Source organism: Balaenoptera borealis (assembly GCF_965194805.1).
Source record: "Balaenoptera borealis genome assembly, chromosome: 13".
In the NCBI taxonomy this organism is placed as follows: Eukaryota; Metazoa; Chordata; class Mammalia; order Artiodactyla; family Balaenopteridae; genus Balaenoptera; species Balaenoptera borealis.
The window spans coordinates 26408165-26425373 of record NC_138870.1 but is presented as its reverse complement, the minus strand read 5'-3'; the positions used below and the strand labels follow the sequence as shown (position 1 = coordinate 26425373).

General features: G+C 40.3%; 1 long non-coding RNA gene across 3 annotated transcripts in view; it reads left to right on the top strand.

The window, feature by feature from the left end:
* Positions 1–16172, top strand: part of LOC309609990 — an 84705-nt gene extending 68533 nt beyond the window's left edge. For all 3 annotated transcript variants that reach the window (XR_014233675.1, XR_014233676.1, XR_014233677.1), the window contains 3 exons: positions 6077–6200; positions 7391–7689; positions 9082–16172. This is a non-coding gene — a long non-coding RNA (uncharacterized lncRNA). The remainder of the gene's footprint in view (positions 1–6076; positions 6201–7390; positions 7690–9081) is intronic.
* Positions 16173–17209: the final 1037 nt, after the last annotated feature.

Genomic DNA, 17209 nt, shown 5'->3' with positions numbered 1-17209 from the left:
ATATTCATGAGTGATATTGGTCTGTAATTTTCTTTTTTTGTAGTGTCTTTGTCTGGTTTTGGTATCAGGGTGATGGTGGCCTCATAGAATGAGTTTGGGAGTGTTCCTTCCTCTGCAATTTTTTGGAAGAGTTTGAGAAGGATGGGTGTTAGCTCTTCTCTAAATGTTTGATAGAATTCACCTGTGAAGCCATCTGGTCCTGGACTTTTGTTTGTTGGAAGATTTTTAATCACAGTTTCAATTTCATTACTTGTGATTGGTCTGTTCATATTTTCTGTTTCTTCCTGGTTCAGTCTTGGAAGGTTATACCTTTCTAAGAATTTGTCCATTTCTTCCAGGTTGTCCATTTTATTGGCATAAAGTTGCTTGTAGTAGTCTCTTAGGATGCTTTGTATTTCTGCAGTGTCTGTTGTAACTTCTCCTTTTTCATTTCTGATTTTATTGATTTGAGTCCTCTCCCTCTTTTTCTTGATGAGTCTGGCTAATGGCTTATCAATTTTGTTTATCTTCTCAAAGAACCAACTTTTAGTTTTATTGATCTTTGCTATTGTTTTCTTTGTTTCTATTTCATTTATTTCTGCTCTGATCTTTATGATTTCTTTCCTTCTGCTAACTTTGGGTTTTGTTTGTTCTTCTTTCTCTAGTTTCTTTAGGTGTAAGGTTAGATTGTTTACTTGAGCTTTTTCTTGTTTCTTTAGGTAGGCTTGTATAGCTATAAACTTCCCTCTTAGAACTGCTTTTGCTGCATCCCATAGGTTTTGGGTCGTCGTGTTTTCATTGTCATTTGTCTCTAGGTATTTTTTGATTTCCTCTTTGATTTCTTCAGTGATCTCTTGGTTATTTAGTAACGTATTGTTTAGCCTCCATGTGTTTGTCCTTTTTAGGTTTTTTTCCCTGTAATTCATTTCTAATCTCATAGCGTTGTGGTCAGAAAAGATGCTTGATATGATTTCAATTTTCTTAAATTTACTGAGGCTTGATTTGTGACCCAAGATGTGATCTATCTTGGAGAATGTTCCGTGCGCACTTGAGAAGAACGTGTAATCTGCTGTTTTTGGATGGAATGTCCGATATATATCAATTAAATCTATCTGGTCTATTGTGTCATTTAAAGCTTCTGTTTCCTTATTTATTTTCATTTTGGATGATCTGTCCATTGGTGTAAGTGAGGTGTTAAAGTCCCCCACTATTATTGTGTTACTGTCGATTTCCTCTTTTATAGCTGTTAGCAGTTGCCTTATGTATTGAGGTGCTCCGATATTGGGTGCATATATATTTATAATTGTTATATCTTCTTCTTGGATTGATCCCTGGATCATTATGTAGTGTCCTTCCTTGTCTCTTGTAACATTCTTTATTTTAAAGTCTATTTTATCTAATATGAGTATAGCTACTCCAGCTTTCTTTTGATTTCCATTTGCATGGAATATCTTTTTCCATCCCCTCACTTTCAGTCTGTATGTGTCCCTAGGTCTAAAGTGGGTCTCTTGTAGACAGCATATATATGGGTCTTGTTTTTGTATCCATTCAGCCAGTCTATGTCTTTTGGTTGGGGCATTTAATCCATTCACGTTTAAGGTAATAATCGATATGTATGTTCCTATGACCATTTTCTTAATTGTTTTGGGTTTGTTTTTGTAGGTCCTTTTCTTCTCTTGTGTTTCCCACTTAGAGAAGTTCCTTTAGCATTTGTTGTAGAGCTGGTTTGGTGGTGCTGAATTCTCTTAGCTTTTGCTTGTCTGTAAAGCTTTTGATTTCTCCATCAAATCTAAATGAGATCCTTGCCGGGTAGAGTAATCTTGGTTGTAGGTTCTTCCCTTTCATCACTTTAAGTATATCATGCCACTCCCTTCTGGCTTGCAGAGTTTCTGCTGAGAAATCAGCTGTTAACCTTATGGGAGTTCCCTTGTATGTTATTTGTCGTTTTTCCCTTGCTGCTTTCAATAATTTTTCTTTGTCTTTAATTTTTGCCACTTTGGTTACTATGTGTCTCGGCGTGTTTCTCCTTGGGTTTATCCTGTATGGGACTCTCTGCGCTTCCTGGACTTGGGTGGCTATTTCCTTTCCCATGTTAGGGAAGTTTTCGACTATAATCTCTTCAAATATTTTCTCTGGTCCTTTCTCTCTCTCTTCTCCTTCTGGGACCCCTATAATGCGAATGTTGTTGCGTTTAATGTTGTCCCAGAGGTCTCTTAGGCTGTCTTCATTTCTTTTCATTCTTTTTTCTTTAGTCTGTTCCGCAGCAGTGAATTCCATCATTCTGTCTTCCAGGTCACTTATCCGTTCTTCTGCCTCAGTTATTCTGCTATTGATTCCTTCTAGTGTAGTTTTCATTTCAGTTATTGTATTGGTCATCCCTGTTTGTTTGTTCTTTAATTCTTCTAGGTCTTTGTTAATCATTTCTTGCATCTTCTCAATCTTTGCCTCCATTCTTATTCCAAGGTCCTGGATCATCTTCACTATCATTATTCTGAATTCTTTTTCTGGAAGGTTGCCTATCTCCACTTCATTTAGTTGTTTTTCTGGGTTTTTTTCTTGTTCCTTCATCTGGTACATAGCTCTCTGCCTTTTCATCTTCTCTATCTTTCTGTAACTGTGGTTTTTGGTCCACAGGCTGCAGGATTATAGTTTTTCTTGCTTCTGTTGTCTGCCCTCTGGTGGTTGAGGCTATCTAAGAGGCTTGATGGGAGGCTCTGGTGGTGGGTAGAGCTGACCGTTGCTGTGGCGGTCAGAGCTCAGTAAAACCTTAATCCACTTGACTGTTGATGGGTGGGGCTGGGTTCCCTCCCTGTTGCTGTGGCGGTCAGAGCTCAGTAAAACCTTAATCCACTTGACTGTTGATGGGTGGGGCTGGGTTCCCTCCCTGTTGGCTGTTTTGCCTGAGGCAACCCAACACTGGAGCCTACCCGTGCTCTTTGGTGGGGTTAATGGCAGACTCTGGGAGGGCTCATGCCAAGGAGAACTTCCAAGAACCTCTGCTGCCAGTGTCCTTATCCCCACGGTGAAACAGAGCCACCACTCGCCTCTGCAGGAGACCCCCCAACACCAGCAGGTAGGTCTGGTTCAGTCTCCCCCAGGGTCACTGCTCCTTCCCCTGGGTCCCGATGCACACATTACTTTGTGTGTGCCCTCCAAGAGTGGGGTCTCTGTTTCCCCCAGTCCCGTCAAAGTCCTGCAATCCAATTCCCACTAGGCTTCAAAGTCTGATTCTCTAGGAATTCCTCCTCCCGTTGCCTGACCCCCAGGTTGGGAAGCCTGACGTGGGGCTCAGAACCTTTACTCCAGTGGGTGGACTTCTGTGGTATAAGTGTTCGCCAGTCTGTGAGTCACCCACCCAGCAGTTATGGGATTTGATTTTACTCTGATTGCGCCCCTCCTACCGTCTCACTGTGGCTTCTCCTCTGTCCTTGGACATGGGGTATCCTCCTTGGTGAACTCCAGGGTCTTCCTGTCAATGATTGTCCAGCAGCCAGTTGTGATCCCATGAAAGTCTTGAGTTGGGCGTAAACTGTTTCCAGTGCAGTACCGCCGTGATGCATGTGACTGCTGCGGGAGAGTTTGTGTCAGATCTTGTGCTTTTATTCCCTGGTTTCATTGTTAAGCAGGCCTGTTTTGTGTCACAATATTCTGTTTACTTTCCTGAGTGATTATTAACTTACAATGGTCTCCCAAAGTTTCCTCTCTATCTATAATCCCCTAGTGGGATTTCCAAAACTAGCTGTGCAACTATCCTAGTCTATCCCTATCAGTTGGTCTGAGAACTAAATGGACATGAGGTAGATAAACAGAAGAAGCTCAAACAAAAGTTTAATAACATGTATACCTGTGAGAGACTCGGGAGAACAGAGTCACTTGTCAAAATAGCCAAAGCCCTCACCTTAAATACCATCTTCAGCTAAAGAGAAAAGAGGATGCTAGGGGTAGTGGTTTGGGACTTCAAAGGGGAAGAAGCCAAGTCACATGGGGATAGAAAAGCAAATGTTCGGTAAGCAAATGTTTGCTGGGCCGTGCAGAGACAATGGGACACAGAGTGGACTCTGGTCTCCAGGCCCTGCTGAGTTTCCCACACACACCTAGCATGTGTTCTCTGGAGATAGCTGTATTCTGTTAACAGGCACTTTATCTATATTCTTTTAGACAGCTAAGGGAGAGGTAACAAGAAAAACTTCCCGAGTCTTCTGTTTCTTAAAAATAATCAGCCTAAATTAATCTTCATGTCAAAGAGACACATTTTTGGGTAGCAAATTTTGCTCCCCTGTATAACCTTTATTCAAAGCTTGAAAATAAATCAAATGATGCCATTTGTTCGTTATAGTTATAAACTTATAAAGTAATAGTAATAAAATATGCATAAGAATGATAAACAGCAAATTCAGGATATGGTTACTTCTAGGGAGGGAGGATACAAGTGGTACAAGAGATTTAAAATGTTTCTATAAGTTTTAGAAAAATGAGCTAGATATATTACAGTGTCAAGACTTGATAGAGCTAGGTGGTGGAAACACAGATGTTCATTGTTTTTCTTTGTACTTTATGTTAGGCATTATATCACAATTTTTTTAAAAGAAAAGAAAATGCACTTTCATAAAAAATGTCCCTCCTGAAAGAAGATGTCTGGTAAAGAAATCCCTCTTTGCCCTTGCAGCCTGAATTTGATTTAGAATCTGCCGATTCTAGGCAAAGTGCCTAGTTGCTAGACAGTTTCTGAGGCCTTCAGTTTTATGGCTCAGGCACTTTGCCTAGAATCGGCTGATAAATTTGGGGGAAGTGGATCTTAAGATAGGGTGTAAAATTGCATGTGTATATGAGCATTATCGTAGGAAGGTCTGTTGCTTACATTAGATTCTCAAACGGTTTGCTGTGTAACAAACCACCCCCATATCTAGGGCAATAAAATACCAAACACTTTCTTAGGCCTGCCACGCTGAGCAGGAATTCAGGCAGGGCGCGGTGGGAATGGCTTGTATCTGTCCCATGGTGACTGAAACTTTGGCTCGAGTGGCTTGAATAGTTGTGCGTACAATATACGCTTGGGGCCTTGGTTCTGGCAGTTGACTTGTTTCCTCAAATTTTCTCCTGGTTGAATCTGGTGGGCCTGGAATGGCCAAATATTTCTCTTTCTTGGTGGCTGGGCTCTGACGGCTCTAACAGAAGCAGGCTGGGTTCCTCTCTCTCGGCACAGCCTTTTCACACAGGCAGCTTGAACTTCCTCACAGCACGGCACTCTCAGGGTGGTGGGACTTCTCACCTGGTGGTTGGCTTATCTCAGAAAGAGCATTCCAGGACACGGGAAGTGGAAGCTGCCAGTCTCTTAACATCTGGATGTGGAAAGGAACACAGTAAAACCCCTCCTCTGTCAAAGGTGTTCTGTTGGTCAAAGCAGTCAGAGAGCCTCTCCAGATTCACAGGGAGGGACTTGATTAGCATAACTCTTTCATGGTACAAGTGGGAGCCCAGGCCTTGACAGCCGATGTGCCGGGAGGTGTCCTGACTCTTGTCCTGTGTACCTTCTTCCATGGGCGGCAGTGGTGGACACAGGTTAGTGACATCATCTCTAGAGTCACACAAACTTGGGTCCAAACACTGGCTACACCCCTCATTAGCTGTTTCACTTTGGACTGCTTATTCTTTGAGCCTCAGTTTCTTCCTCTGTGAAATGAAAATCGTAACAAGTCCTTATCTTGTGGGGTTGTAGGAAAGGTTGGGTGGTAGATGATCAGCACTCAAGAAGCACTAACTGTTATTGGCCAGGCTCCCTGTTATGTACGTGGCATTCTGAACTTTCGCTTTGTAGCATCTGTCACAACTGTAATCAGTTTTATGGTACATACTGTGTGGTATCTGCATTCCCCATATGACTAGAAGCTCTCTGAGGGCAGGAATCATCTGTCTTGTGTTTGGCTTCATTCCTAATGACCAGCAGAGCAGCAAACACACAGGGTACATACTGAATGAATGAATGCTTCCATGTATGCAGAGTTGCTGGGTGTTAAATGGTTTGAAAAGCACAGAATTTGAAATTATGTGTTGTGGGCCTTCTAAGCTATGTATCAGCAGTATATTATTCTTTCCATAGAACTTCTGCTAGTTTATTATGAAGACGGTCAAGAAGGATTATTCAGAGAACAAAAGAGACAATTATCCCCTTGGAGAAAGGCCTGGCTCCGTAGTGACAGGTGAATGGAGAGAAAGAGGTGCAGGTAAGAGTGGGCTGGAGAGACCAGAGGAGACAAGACTTCAACGGGGACATTTAAATAGCTCTGGACGGGACCAAATGAGAGAGAGAGAGCACATCCGCAGTCAGCTGTTGTATCCTTCTGCTGTCAGTGAGGCAAAGCAGAGAGAAGTTAGGACACAGAAACAAGGTGAATACAAGGAAAAAATAGGAAGCAAGAGGGGTTTAGAGGTCACTCTCTAAAAAGTAAGACAGGCAATTCGATTACTCCCATTGGTTGAGAGGAAAGAGAGGAAAGGCATTCTCATATAAGCCAAGGGGAGGCCCTCTGGCTCACAGCTTTCAGGCACTGTTGAAGCTTTGCAGTCAGATGCATGCCAGGCACGAGCCTGGGTCAATGTGATAACTGGCTCCCACCTCTGCTTCCCCCTCTGGGATTTACGGAGCGCCGGGCTGCTGAACACTCTCCAAGGATCACGTGCCCAGGCAGGGAGGTGATCAGAATGTAATGACTCATCCCAGCTTGTTGCCCCTCAATAGCGCTCTATCATCTTCATGTCAAGGAGATTAAAGATGTAGGAACTTCAAACAAACAAACAAATCAAAAAACCAACAGTATCCTTCTCCAGATAAAATTCTTCATCTGACAAGGCAGGAAAATAAATCAAATATAAAAAAAAAAAATTTTTTTTTTTGAAGAGTTAAGGCCTTATAATTACTGGTATTAAATACTTCAAAGTCTACATGTCAAATGGCTGCTTTATGGATTTCATAGCGGAAGAAAATTGCAGTATGTGCTTAAACTTGGAATATGCCTCAGCCATTCTTTTCATTAATAATGTACAGGCAAAAATGCATATGCTTAACTTTTTTTAATGAAAATAGGCTACTAAATAAAGTTCTTATTTGAATATAACATGTGACTACAAAGTATCAACTGCTCTCTCTCTGTGGTTTGTGGAATTCTAACAGGCCTAATGACCAGGGGCTTTCTTGTTAATAACAATGTGCCTGGTTGCCTTCTAGTCACACAAGGAGAAGCTTCCCAGGGCTCTGGGCAAGGGAAGAGGAGGGCTGAAGAAGGTTGTAAAGAAAATATAGGTCAGAGAGTGCAACTGGAAAGGGTACAAGGGTCTGGGAATGAGGAAAAAGAGCTTAGGGCAAAGGATGTGTGGCTTCTCATTGGTCTAAAATGTGTCTCTGTGGTTTCGGCAGGTGACAAACACCAGAGCTTTCTTTCTGTGCTCATTTGCCTGAAGCCAAATCAAAAAGGATACAGGAGAGATCGCTGAAACACATGGTTACACCTAATCCTCATGCCGAATTACCACAAGAGCAGGTCTTGGAGCCGTGTCCATCTGTCGGGAGCCATTATCACCAGTCTGGGCAGTCCTGGGTTGTCATCCTTGGCTTCACGTGATCCCAGCTCATTGACCCTCAGTGGGACAAGCCCCAGATTTCTCTTTCCTGCCACCTCTTCGTATAATTGACAAATAAAAATTTACATAATTAAGGTGCAATAACTTGATGTTTTGATATACATATACATTGTGAATTGATCACCACAGTCAAGCTAATTAACACACATTTTTAAAAAAAATTTATTTATTTATTTATTTATGGCTGTGCTGGGTCTTCGTTTCTGTGTGAGGGCTTTCTATAGTTGCGGCGAGCGGGGGCCACTCTTCATCTTCATTGCGGTGCGCGGGCCTCTCACTATCATGGCCTCTCTTGTTGCAGAGCACAGGCTCCAGACGCGCAGGCTCAGTAATTGTGGCTCACGGGCCTAGTTGCTCCGCGGCATGTGGGATCTTCCCAGACCGGGGCTCGAACCCGTGTGCCCTGCATTGGCAGGCGGATTCTCAACCACTGTGCCACCAGGGAAGCCCCAACACACATTTTGATAATATTTTATTACAAATAGTTGCAATGATCATTATAAATGTGTATTCTACTATTATTTCTATAATAAGTAACGTGAGCGGTTGTTATTTATGTGTAAGGACACAACTCTGAAACCAAACTTTCTTATTTAATCTTTTTTCAAATGTTTGGATCTGTTTAATTGAAGACCATTCAGAAATTCATGGTAAGCTATAAAAAACTTCTGCAAATACTTACCTGTGCAAACCAAGAGTTTTCTCAGTACTGTACAACCGAAACAAAAACTGAAATAAACTAATACAGATATAAGTTTGCAACTAAATTTTAACTCCAAAATTTTTGTTCACCAAAAATGCTTCGTAATTCTTTATACGAATTTTATAAAAAGTAAATGTTGAAACTTTGAGTTATAAAATAAATTTATACTAGTAAAATAAATATTTTTATTTTGATGGGGTCTCCTATGAGATTACATTTGAGAAAAGTTCTATTGCTGTATATATATATATTTTTGGCTGTGTTGGGTCTTCGTTGCTGCACACAGGCTTTCTCTAGTTGTGGCGAGTGGGGGCTACTCTTCATTGTGGTGGCTTCTTTTGTTGTGGAGCACGGGCTCTAGGCACGTGGGCTTCAGTAGATGCAGCACGCAGGCTCACTAGTTGTGGCACACAGGTCCTAGAGTGCGCAGGCTCTGTAGTTGTGGCTCGCAGGCTCTAGAGCGCAGGCTCAGTAGTTGTGGCACATGGGCTTAGTTGCTCCGCAGCATGTAGGATCTTCCTGGACCAGGGATCAAACCCATGTCTCCTGCGTTGGCAGGCAGATTTTTAACCACTGCACAACTAGGGAAGTCCCTATTGTTGTATTTTTAATGAAAGTTTGAAAACCAGTGTTTTAAGAAAATTCCTCTGTACATTTTCCCTGCTACTTGATATCAAAATAGGAAAACAACTTATGGTTTATCTTGCTTTGAGATCATACACCAAGCACAGTCCAAACACTGTGATGCCTGTCTCTTTCACCAGCATTGCTCAGGTCCCCAGGAACAAATTGAGCATCAGGAAGAAGGAAGAAGCCATGGGAGGGAAGCATTCCCCAACACAGCACTGGTCTACACTCTTGAAAAACAAGGCTGAGATTCTTTTACTCTAAGAAGAATTGTGAACTGCTAAGAAATAACATGTGTAAATATAAGGTCTATTAGTATTTTAACTCTGTTCTAACCTAATCATTAAGTAATTGAGCAGTGATTTAGCTTCGAGAATGTACAGCGTGAATTATTTAAAATTTCCTCCTTGAAATAGTTGGATACTCTGCAGTAGGGCATTGGGTAAGTAAATTATGATGCATGCTTATAAATAAGCCCTACACAGTCATTTAAAAATGATGTAGATATATAATTTTAGTGACATGGGAAGATGTTCACAATAAGCTTTTTAAGTGAATAAGTAGATTTCCAAATAGTATACACTCCATGCTCTCATGGGCTCTGGTGATAGGCTCCTGAGGTTCAAATCCCAGTTCTGGCATTTACTAGCCATGTACTCTAAGCAAGCCAAGTACATTGCGCCTCAATTCTACCATGTGAAAATAGCTTAAATAATAGAAACTACCATATAAGGTTATTTGGGGTTTAACTAACTAATGCATCTAACATGATTAGAACATATTAAATGCTCAATAAGTATTAGTAAATATCATCAATGTAGTTATTTTGGTAAGAATGTGTCATAGAAAAAGTCAATAAAGACACATAATAAAATATTAACAGCAGTCCTCTTTGGTTTTGAGACCATGGATACTTTTATTTGGGGATGGTTTATCTGTACTTTCTAATTTTTTTTCAATGAACATTTACTAACTTGGTGAAATTTATATTTCTAATTATATTTTTGAAGAGATAGTTCTAAAAGCACTTCAGAGCTGCAAAACCTTCCTTTTACGTTTAAGATAGAATTGTTTCCATATCAAGAAATGGTGCTGTTCCCTTCAGCAGCGGCCATGCTTACCTGCTCCTCCTGTTTTGAAGTGAAGGCCATTATTTCTGTAGTTGGGACATCTTACCCTTGTTTCTTTACCTGCTACAGTTCCATACATCCCTAAAATTATAGTCATAATATTGGGTAGATATGCATTTTTCTAGGGAGAGATTCCATAATTTTAATGAAAAAGTTAAAGATCAGCTCATTTAGAAATGCCTTTGTTTCTAAAAGTGAGAATGGTACACAAAATAGACACTTCCAGTCACGCAGCTTGTTATTACACAGATCTTGGCCCCCAAGGCCTCTTGGTGCCTCTAGAATATAACAACCACCCATTGGGAAAGCCTGAAAGAACACGGTCAGACTAAAGAGTGGGGATTGATCCTCTTTTGTAATCTGGGACTGTAGGCTTATTTCTATTTAAGATTTCCATAGCACCACTTCATATTATTAGAAACTGGTTTAGAACAGTGTTCTTAAATAGAAACGCTGGCTCATTCATGAGGTGTATCGTACAGATGTGGGTCAATAAGCTAAGCTAAAGATCAACGTTCACAAAGTGGAATCAGATGCCCCTCCAGGAAACACGCCAGCATCATTTGCTCAAATGTCCTGTCCCTGGTCCCCAGGAAGCTCTCTAACCCTTTCCCTGCAGAAGAACTGTATCCCTGTCTTGGACAGATGCTCACAGTCATATAAATTTAACAATGGCTTTACATAGGGCAGATTTGAGGGAGGATGATGCAGAATTTTAATATTTAATTTTTAACATCCTTCTATGGAGAGTCAATTTATATCACCAAAATTTATTCATTCAACATATTTTTTCAAAAGCAGCTTTTGAGCAAACACTGAGTGCAGTCATCTTACTGGACCCTAGGGTATCAGGGCGATTTGAATAAGTGGTTGAGAAGAGAGAGGCATAAATGACTGACCATAATGCTGTGCTAAAATTAAGGCACATTTACAAAGAACTGTGTAGTGGAAGAATGAAATAATTCTGTCAAGAGTGGAGGTGGGATATGGTTCAGGAAGTGCTTCAAAGATGAAGTCACATTTTGAGCTAATTCTTAAAGGGTGAACCAGAGTTCACCAAAGGAGAGAGCTCGGGTGACATTTCAAGCAGAGAAAAGAGCAGAAATAGAGAATCAATTGTCAATTAATAGCAGATAATAATTTTCTGGGAAATATATTGGTAATTATCCTCATAAGATAAACCCGCTCGCTTTGCATTTACAGAGGAGGGATGGTTTAATGAGCGTGGGTGTTGGTGCTAGATCACCCAGGGTTTGAATCCACACTCCATCACCTGCTAGTTGTCTATCCATGGACAATTTGATCTTAACTTTCTAAACCTCAGCTTGTCATCTTAAAATGAGAGGAACACCTCCCATCTCCTACCTTACATGATCATTATATTTAATGAGAGAACACACACATAGTAGATGCTCCATAAATCTTGATGGCTCTCTCTCTCCTCCTTTCCACTTCAGAGGAAGAGGGTGGGGCCATAAACATTTCATCTGCTTCACTGAGTGTTTTGAGAAATCATTTTATTAAAGTTCACCTGGATATTGCCTTAAATTACCTTCAGTACGTAGTGTAATAAACTGATTATAAATGTAAATAAAAAGGAATTAAACTATATGCACACATATAGATTGACATCAAGTCACATATAAAAAGAAATTCTCTACTGATCTATACCCAAAAAACTTTGAACACAGAAAAATATTTTCATTAGGAGCAGAGAGCTGAAAGCTATTACCACAGAGCTGCTAGTAGAACCACAGTCCATTGATTTTTGAATCTGAGAAGAATTAGGAAATCAGGAAGGTGGGGAAGGGGAGTTTGATGTCACCAAGGTGTCAAGACCCAGCTCTGACCCACAGGCTGAAGACAATGATTATGAGCAGAGCAGCTGTGAGGTCCAGATCTGCTCTGTCTACACAAGGACACTTAGCTCAGCATCACCTGCAAGGCCTCCTGAAGTTTAAACAGAGAACCAGCCTCATCAGTGATGAGGTCCTGGAGTGAAGCTGGGTCCCTGGGCTTGGATGAACACTCTCACTGCACATATGGATATGCAAACCACGGAGAACACCAGACCTCCAGGTGCTCCTGGGGGTAGCAAGTTGGAAGGAAGCAATCACAAACAGGGCAAGCATGGCTCAGGCTTTAATGATGCCTCGAAGCCCTGCTTCTCACCCCGTAGTCCAGTCAGGCTCTACTGGGAAGCCTCACCAGCAGCAGAAACTGCCAGCCCAATGAACCCTGCTGTAAAGAATGTAGCATCCCTTGGAGCAGAGACTCAGAGAGGAAAATAGTGTCAGAGCTGCTAACACTGATGCCAGACCTAAAACCAATTACCGTGAAGGAGAAGGAGCTGTTCATTTGGCCTCTTCAGTCACACCTGAGTTCACCCTCTGGTGGGGAGGCAAAGGAGAGTATTAAGTAAGGTACCAGGAAACTGCACATGCCATTAAGAGAGGAAATAGTTGCCACAGGAAGACAGAAGAATGGGAGTAATTTGGCCTGGAGGATCTGGGAAGGCCTTGTGGAAGAGCTGGCCTGTGAACTGAGACTTAAGGACAGATGACGAGGATTTCAGGAAGCAGAAGTGAAGGAAACATGCATTCGAGGCCAGAAAGAAAAAGATACCTTCCAGGCAGAGGAAACAACAGGAGCAAAGGAACAGGGATCTAAAGCAATGTAGGAGTTTCCAGAAGGGGAGGCACAAAGTGACAAGACATGGAGTGAATGAAAGTGGGAGGGGGGCCATGGGAGGCAAAGGTAGAAGATAAATTGGGGCTAGAATATGAAAAGCCTTGAATGCCACAGTAAAACTGGTGGACTTTATTATAAAGAAATGCTAAACTGTGGGATACTGAGAAATACGGAAAGGGCTTGGTCAACTCACAGTCAAAAGAAAACACATGCAGATGAGTAACACATATTTCTGCCTCAACCGCAGGCTGCCATCACCAGGGAGGTGGACTGAGCTGGGCAAATTTCAGATGCCATCAGCATTTTCAGGAAACTCCTCCATGTATCATCAGGCTTGACATCAGGGTGGGGACAGGGTCACTGCTGCACCAAGCAGTCTATGCTGGCGTGAAATGTGTGCATGAATATTTGTGGGAAGAAAGAGCAAATGAATTAACTCTTCCCTGCCTACCCAAGTTGGAATCAAATTCTCTCCCTGTTGAGGTTCTTGTTTATATCGCAACAAGCTGCTAGGTCTTGTTATTTTAGTGTTCTTTTGCTTTCCTGTGAGACTGTAAACAACTCGTGGGCAGGGACCAGTCTGTGCCTGTTCATGTACCTCCCGGTACCTAGACAGTGCCTTGTACCCAGTGGGCACTTACTGAATAGTGGTTGAGTGTCTAATTAGTATGGCAGATGAAATACTCTAGTGAAGTCACATGAATACCAAAAAAAAAAAGGGTTTTTAAAAAATTTTCCCATCTTTCCTTTCATTAGTTATGGTCTATTTTTTATCCCCCAATTCAACAAAGGGGAATTATTCTCATTACCCCTTTATTCCTGCATGATCTTCAATTTTTTAAATATAATTCATCCTTATGTTTTGTGTAAGTGCATCTCTTTTCCTTTTTTTCTCTTTCTTCCTCCTTAGAACCTGAACTGAGGTCTACTTTTTCAAATGAGTCTCTTGTTTTTCATTTTACAGTGTGATTTGTCTAACAGAACAATTTTCTTGACTTCTTCTCACACCTCTCTCATCTTGTGACTACAAATGGCCTTCTCTAACATCCTTCCCTAAATGACTAGCTGCTCCCAGTCTCCATTGCTCCTTTTATCTCATTTTCATGGATTTTTTCATTTAGTACTAAAGCCTACTGAAAAAAAAAAATTAACGTTATTTTACTAATAGGATTTTCCTTTTTTCTTAGAAACCAACTTCAACTCCACCAGCTTGTGATCTCTCTGCCCAAAATGACCTGCAGTTTTGTGCACCCCCTCTCTGCAAACGCTGAATTCAGATGGCTATCTGCCCTGCTCATTTGTTCTTTCTTCTAATAATTGACTCCAAGGTACTCCAAACATGGATTTTCAGCTGAACTAAAAAAACAAGTCACTTGTCAGAAGTATAATGCTGACATTTAGAGCAATGTGACATGCTGCCAATGACCCACTGTCAGAAATTCTACAGCATTTATAGTAGAAGCATTTTACCTTTTTGTCTCATAAGAGAATTTTTAAAAACTATGCATCCTCTCTCATCTTTTAGGTTAATATTTAAATTTGCATCATAATTTTAAATAGAAAGGATTTCAGTTCATGTGTATCTGACATTTAAAAATAAAACTTTAATATCACTGTGTTAAACGTACCCAGTGGAATCTAAATGCCACAGTAATATGACACTCAATCATCTTCCATTTGTACAAACATGAAGAAGCTCTTCTGTAACAGGTGGAGTATTTTATATCCTTCCTTTTCTCTTAAAGAAATATTTCTGTCCCATTTCTCCAAGAGAATTTTAGCTTGCTTAATATATATTTATCCTAGAAAATCTCTTATTAACTGCTTCATCTCTCAATATCATAAATATGTATATAAATTAAAAAAATTCAATTTCCTATAGCTATAAGGCTTTAAGCGTTAAAATTTTTAAATTTGGATTGAGTTGTTATTTTTGTTATTGATACAGATTTGGCTAATCCACATAGACATCATACATTTTTATAACTAAATATTAAATGTAAAAATGTACTTTGGGGGCTGTTGCTCTTGTATCTGTGGGTGAATATTACCTATTGCTAGTACAAAACAGTGGGCAGAATCAACAATATTCCCAATTTTTTCTTTACCAGTTGTTCATGTGTATGAGAATAGGGGGAAGTTGTGTTCCAACAATGACTCAGTTCTTTGAACTCCTTTCAGAATGCCAAAATTCACACAGTGATTTATTATCAAAACCAGTTCTTAATGTGGTAGCAGCTGACAACTCAATTCCTTTGTAGGAAGCAAATAACTGGAACCCACCTGATATAAAGTGATTTGTAACTCTGTTATGAGTCATTCATTTGCCCAGTTCCTGGGAAATACCCCGTAAGGTTCTACCTTTATTAAAGGAGTTTTTACTGGTATCTGTTACTTCTTCACATAGAGACACCTTAATTAATCCAACAAACTTAGAACGGATTGTAAAATGGAAACAGCTTTGCCAAAATAATACTTTAAAAAATATAAAATATTTTAAATAAATACTGTTAATATATTATTATGTTTTATAATTATATAAGTATTATGTTTTAAATATTTTCATCAAAATGTGGAGATTTAACTCATTCAGTTTATGAAAGATATCTACCAGGTTAACTGACAAAGCCAGTCATCATTATCAAACCAATTGCAAACTAATGTGCTTTCTGTCACAAACTCTGGTTTTGTGTTTTTAATTCAAATAAACCTATGATACCCATTCCCATGAGAAGTGACTCCCTTCTGAATTTAGAACATCCCCAGCACAGGCCCAAATACCCTATTTCTAATGTCATATTTTACCCTTTTGAGAAAGAGACTGGGAGAAAGAGATGAGGTTTACTTTCGTTTTAGGGGGCCTTGATTAAAGTGTTTTTTTGGGACCCCAGTACTTCAAATCATCCTTTTGCTTGTGCCTTAGGTTTTTATACTAGAGTCGTAAGTAAGAGATTAGTATGATTCTGGTTGAGTGAGAATGATGACTTCTGTATGTAAAGAAGAAAAGCTTACTGTGAGCAGGGAAGAGGGAAAAGAGAATCATCCTGGTGCCATGACCACAGGCACATTCTCAGTCAGATCAGTTTTAGGAGAGTGTACAGATGGAAGTTAAAGCTCTGGGAACTGATTACCTAAAAAATTTCAGGTTCATGTCCCCCTGGGGAAATGTTTGTCCCACCTAAGGTGTTCGGGACCCATTCTAGCTGGCTGAGAGTGGACTGACTATGGTTATTGTGATGGGCACAAGTGGGCTGGACAATTCCAACTCAGTGCATCATCAAAAGAGGGTTGTAGGACCAGAATATTTCTACCTTATATATCAATAACTTTTCTGTCTCCACAAAATAACTTGACTTCTTATAAAAATAATTCGGAAAATAATGTCTAGGTCACGTAGTCTGTCATTCTAACTTTTTTTTTTTTAATTTTTATTTATTTATTTATTTATTTATTACTTATGGCTGTGTTGGGTCTTCGTGTCTGTGCGAGGGCTTTCTCTAGTTGCGGCAAGTGGGGGCCACTCATCATCGCGGTGCACGGGCCTCTCATTATCGCTGCCTCTCTTGTTGTGGAGCACAGGCTCCAGACACGCATGCTCAGTAATTGTGGCTCACGGGCCTAGTTGCTCCGCGGCATGTGGGATCTTCCCAGACCAGGGCTCGAACCCGTGTCCCCTGCATTGGCAGGCAGATTCTCAACCACTGCGCCACCAGGGAAACCCTGTCATTCTAACTTGAAGAATGGTATGCTAACTTTTTTATGGTCCTCTCAGAACATTCACACTTCTGCATCATAAATACTATGAATGAAAAGGCAGGGTGAGGAAAAAGTAAAATATAAATTTAGAACAAGAATAATGAGTCAGCATTATCATAGGAACCTCAAATGATGCTTGCTGCTTAAAAAACCTTGGGGTATCCATTTTCTGCAATAAAAGACTGTGGGTCTTATTCATATTTCTAGTGATAATGATGTTTAATAATTTTTAAAAACCTGTTCACTTTGGATGTTCAATGAAGGCAATTGTGATCACAAAGGAAAGTTTCCAAGCAGATACATGGTATATTATTTATGAAGATAAAGAAAATATTTTGGTGGCTTTTTTTCCCTGGTCACCAGTGATTACTTGAATTCAAGTAGAGAAAAAAATCAAACTAGCCTGTACTTATTTTTTAGTCCATTATTTCACTGAGTTCCTGAGTGAGAATAGAGTACACAGTGAAAAGCAATATGTAATAAAAGCAAGTCCATGATTCTTGAAGACAGCTTTGTCACAGGTATACATGAACTCAAGATACATGAGGTAGTATAAAATTATATTTACTGCTTGGGAATAGAATGAGTTCATGCCTGTCAAAAAAAGTTTAGCCAAGGGGTGGAGATCAAGATGGCAGAGTAGGAGGATGCTGAGCTTACCTCCATCCACAAACACATCAAAAATACA